Here is a 5,487-nt window from a genome sequence, read left to right on the forward strand (position 1 = left end):
CCCGACAATCTAGCCAGCTTTCTATCCACCTTATAGACCATTCATCCAATCCATACTTCTTTAACTTGCTGGCAAGAATACTGTGGGAAACAGTATCAAAAGCTTGCTAAAGTCAAAATATATCACATCCACCGCTTTCCCCATATCCACAGAGCCAGTTATCTCATCATAGAAGGCAAGCAGGTTGGTCAGGCAGGACTTGCCCTTGGTGAATCCATGTTGACTGTTCCTGATCACCTTCCTCTCCTCCAAGTGCTTCAATATAGATTCCTTGAGGTCCTGCTCCATGATTTTGCCGGAGACTGAAGTGAGGCTGACAGGTCTGTAGTTCCCCGGGTTCTCTTTCTTCCCTTTTGTCAAGGTTCCTTCTCCACTCTGAACTCTAGGGTACAGATGTGGGGACCTGCATGAAAACCTCCTAAGCTTACTTTCACCAGCTTAGGTTAAAACTTCCCCAAGGTACAAATTAATTTTATCCTTTGCCCCTGGATTTCCACTGCCACCACCAAACTTTAACTGGGTTTACTGGGAAATGTAGTTTGGACACGTCTTTCCCCCCAAAATCCTCCCAACCCTTGCACCCCACTTCCTGGGGAAGGTGTGGTAAAAATCCTCACCAATTTGCATAGGTGACCACAGACCCAAACCCTTGGATCTTAGAACAATGAAAAAGCATTCAGTTTTCTTACAAGAAGACTTTTAATAGAAATAAAGGAATCACCTCTGTAAAATCAGGATGGTAGATACCTTACAGGGTAATTAGATTCAAAACATAGAGAATCCCTCTAGGCAAAACCTTAAGTTACAAAAAAGACACACAGACAGGAATACCTACCTAGGGAGGTGGTAGAATCTCCTTCCTTAGAGGTTTTTAAGGTCAGGCTTGACAAAGCCCTGGCTGGGATGATTTAACTGGGAATTGGTCCTGCTTCAAGCAGGGGGTTGGACTAGATGACCTTCTGGGGTCCCTTCCAACCCTGATATTCTATGATTATATGATTCTATGAATAGTCATTCTATTCAGCACAGTTCTTTTCTCAGCCATTTAAAGAAATCATAATCTAACACATACCTAGCTAGATTACTTACTAAAAGTTCTAAGACTCCATTCCTGTTCTATCCCCAGCAAAAGCAGCATACAGACAGACACAGACCCTTTGTTTTTTCTCCCTCCTCCCAGCTTTAGAAAGTATCTTGTCTCCTCATTGGTCATTTTGGTCAGGTGCCAGCGAGGTTACCTTTAGCTTCTTAACCCTTTACAGGTGAGAGGATTTTTCCTCTGGCCAGGAGGGATTTTAAAGGGGTTTACCCTTCCCTTTATATTTATGACACCTTTTTTAAAGATGGGCACTATATTTGCCTTTTTCCAATTGTCCGGGACCTCCCCCAATCACCACAGATTTTTTTAAGATAATGGCCAATGGCTCTGCAATCACATCAGCCAACTCTCTCAGCACCTTTGGATGCATTAGATCTGGACCCATGGCCTTATGCACGTCCAGCTTTTCTAAATAGTCCTTAACCTGTTCTTTCACCACTGAGGGCTGCTCACCAACTCCCCATACTGTGTTGCCCAGTGCAGCAGTCTGGGAGCCGACCTTGTCTGTGAAGACTGAGGCAAAAAAAGCATTGAGTACTTCAGCTTTTTCCACATCTGTCACTAGGTTGCCTCCCCCATAAAGTAAGGGGCCCACACTTTCCCTGACCTTCTGTTTGTTGCTAGCATACCTGTAGAAACCCTTCTTGTTACCCTTCACATCCCTTGCTAGCTGCAACTCCAATTATGCCTGGGCCTTCCTGATTACACCCCTGCATGCTTGAGCAATATTTTTGTATTCCTCCCTAGTCATTTGTCCAAATTTCCCCTTCTTGTAAGCTTCCTTTTTGAGTTTAAGCTCACAGAAGATTTCACTGTTAAGCCAAGCTGGTTGCCTGCTATATTTGCTATTCTTTCTGCACAGTGGGATGGTTTGTTCCTGTGCCCTCAATAAGGCTTCTTTAAAATACAGCCAGCTCTCCTGGACTCCTTTCCCCCTCATATTAGCTTCCCAGGGGATCCTGCCCATCAGTTCCCTAAGGAAGTCTAAGTCTGCTTTTCTGAAGTCCAGGGTCTGTATTTTGCTACTCTCCTTTCTTCTCTTTGTCAGAATCCTGAACTCAACCATCTCATGGTCACTGCTGCCTAGGTTGCCACTCACTTCTACTTCCCCTACCATTTCTTTCCTGTTTGTGAGCAGCAGGTCAAGAGGAGCATGGCCCCTAGTCGGTTGCTCCAGCACTTGTACCAGGAAGTTGTCCCCAACACTCTCCAAAACCTTCCTGGATTGTCTGTGCATTGCTGTATTGCTCTCCCACCAGATGTCAGGGTGATTGAAGTCCTGCATTAGTTCCAGGGCCTGTGATCTGGAAGCTTCAGTTAGCTGTCCAAAGAAAACTTCATTCTTCTGATCCGGTGGTCTATAGCACTCGCCCACCACGACATCACTGTTGTTGCTCTCACCTGTAAACTTAACCCAAAGACTTAACACGTCCATGCATGACTCAGCTCTTTTACAGGGAGAGCAGCCATTGCTCACATGCTACCTTGAACTTTCCCAGGAAGTCTTCTCATATGGATTGGCGAAAAGAAAAGGAGTACTTGTGGCACCTTAGAGACTAACAAATTTATTAGAGCATAAGCTTTCGTGAGCTACAGCTCACTTCATCGGCTGCATGTAGTTCACGAAAGCTTATGCTCTAATAAATTGGTTAGTCTCTAAGGTGCCACAAGTACTCCTTTTCTTTTTACGGATACAGACTAACACGACTGCTACTCTGAAACCTGTCATAATGCTACTTAGAATCAAACACATTGAGATACAAGTACATAGCCAATATTCATAATTTCAACCACAAAATGGATACATGCATACAAACAGCCTAATCATAACCAGCAGATCATAACCTTTCCATAGACACCTTACTGGATCTCCTTTGTACAAGATTTGGTGCAAATATATAGCAGTGGTTGCAACAATGATTTATATGGTCACAGTTTATGTTGATAACGTCACAGTGGGTCACAGCCAGCCCTGCACCAGGATGGGGGGGAGCCGTGGGTCACAGCCAGCCTGCACAAGGACAGGGGGAGCCTTGGGTTTCAGCCAGCCCTGCAGCAGAACGGGGGCAGCTGTGGGTCACAGCGAGCCCTACACCAGGATGGGGGGGAGCCATGGGTCACAGCCACCCCCACACCAGGACAGGGGTAACTGTAAGTCACAGCCAGCCCAGTACCAGTACTGGGAGGGAGCTGTGCGTCACAGCCAGCTGAGCACCAGGACCGGGGGGAGCCAGGTGCCATAGCCAGTCCTGCACCAGGACGGGGGAAGCTGTGGGTTACAGGCAGTCCGGTACCAGGATGGGGGGAACCGTGCATCACAGCCAGCTCAGGATGAGGATGGGGGGAGCCGTGGATCACAGCCAGCCCAGCATGAGGACGGGGGGGAGCCGTGGGTCACAGCCAGGGCAGCACCAGGACAGGGGGAGCTGTGGGTCACAACCAGCCCTGCACCATTACAGGGGGAGCTGTGCGTCACAGCCTGCCCCACACCAAGACTGTACCAGCCCAGTACCAGTATTGGGGGGGAGCTGTGCGTCACAGCGAGCCGAGCACCAGGACCAGGGGGAGCCATGGGCCATAGCCAGTCCCGCACCAGGATGGGGGGAGCCATGGGTCAGAGCCAGCCCTGCGGTGGGTCGCTGAGTTTCTGGCTCACCCCCCGTGTTTTCCCCTTCGTAGACAGTTACAGGCCCCGGCCCGTTCGATTTGCATCTTCCTTTCGCTATGAATCAGCCCGCGGAGTCCCTGGCCCTGCCCAGAGGCCCTGGAGTCCTCACCTCTATGGGACTGGAAACCCCAGCAACCCAGCAGGTCACGCCAAGGGGCAGTGACTGCTCAGGATTCCCGCCCCTCTCATCCTGATCCCGTCTAACACAGCTTGTTCAGGGGAAACTGCGGCACAGCGAGGCAAGGAACTTCTCCAAGATCAGACAGCAGCGAAAGGAGCCAGGTGTCCTGAGTTCCAGCCCTCCCTCCAACCACTAGATCCCACTCCCCTCCCAGAGTCAGCGAAAGAATCCAGGTTTCTGGGCTCCCACAAGATAATTCCCTCTGAACTGGTTTCACATTGCACTCAGCCATGTCCTGCCACTCTAATGTCATCTCTGAAGTTGAATTTCAGTGGCCAGAAATCACAACTTGGACCCTACAGTCCAGAGAAGAACCCACTTGTGGTTCTGAAGCCCCCCACCCCGCCATCCCAGCCCTAAGCTCCCCACCTCACTCCCGACCCACAGCCCCCTGCTAACCCAGGCTTGGGTTCCTCCTGAGCTCTACTGTTGCCCCTCATTTGCGACCTGCAGCCCCCTGCTAGCCCAGCCCTGGGCTCTCCCCTCTTGCTCTACCGGTGTCCCCACTCCCGCCCCGCCTCCTCTCTGCTAAGGCAGGGCAACTCGGCCCCCAGGGATGTGTCAGCGGGTGCCCGCTCTTCCTGGCAGAAACTTGCCCTGTCCCCGTTTCCCACAGTCGTGGGCGCTGAATCATCCCCAGGCCCCACAGTGTCCCCTGCCCCCGCCCCCACCCTTCACTTTTGTTTCTCAGTAAAATGAAAACCAGCCCCTCTCGGTTATTTCTGAGGGGGGGGCCAGAATCGCCAGAGTCAGCCCATCCCCCACCCTGGGGCTGGCGCCCCCCAAGAGGGGAAAGGCCCTGTGCCTCCCTCTGCCCCCCCGCAAGCCAGGCAGAGGGCAGTAACAGCATGGCTGGAGTGGGGCAGGGAACACAGGTGACCCTCGGGGTGAGGTGCCAATGTGGGGTGAAGGTATGGATGGGCGGGGGGAAGGGTCAGGGAACAATGTGTTTTGGGGGCAGCCTCCCCATACAGGAGGTTCCCCCCAACTGGCTGCAATGTGTGGGGCGTGAAGCTGTTGGGCATTGGCTCAGCCTGGCACCCCCAGGGGGTGGGGCAAGATCCTGCTGGGAGGGCAGCAATGGGACAATGCAGCCCCCCTGCCACTGCCATGGGGCCCTGCTGAAGCTGGGGGAGGCTCAGGAGAAACTGGACCCTGAGTTCTCATGACAGGATGGTACTGTCTGCCCCTCCCAGTCACTGGGGTGTGTGTGTCAGAGTCACATTCAGCCCCCACACACGTGTGTAATGTTTGTTCCCCAGCTGCCCTGCCCCAGAGGTGGCTGCATCCCAGCACCAGGCGAGCCGTGCCCATGCGGTGTTATGTGTGGTTGTTCCCCAGCTGCCCCGCACCACAGCTGGCTGCATCTTAGCGCCAAAAAAATCAAGTTTCCCTTCAAAGAAAACATAATTTTTTCTCCGAAAAGTCAAATCCCTCTGGGTGGTGCCAGATTGGTCCTTGCTGACAGCTCCCCTTGTCCAATGTGAGCTCACCAGACACCTTCCCCAGCCAATGGCAAGGCGTGGGTGGGTCCCCTGG

This window comes from Chelonia mydas, chromosome 24 (genome assembly GCF_015237465.2).
Source record: "Chelonia mydas isolate rCheMyd1 chromosome 24, rCheMyd1.pri.v2, whole genome shotgun sequence".
Classification (NCBI taxonomy): Eukaryota; Metazoa; Chordata; order Testudines; family Cheloniidae; genus Chelonia; species Chelonia mydas.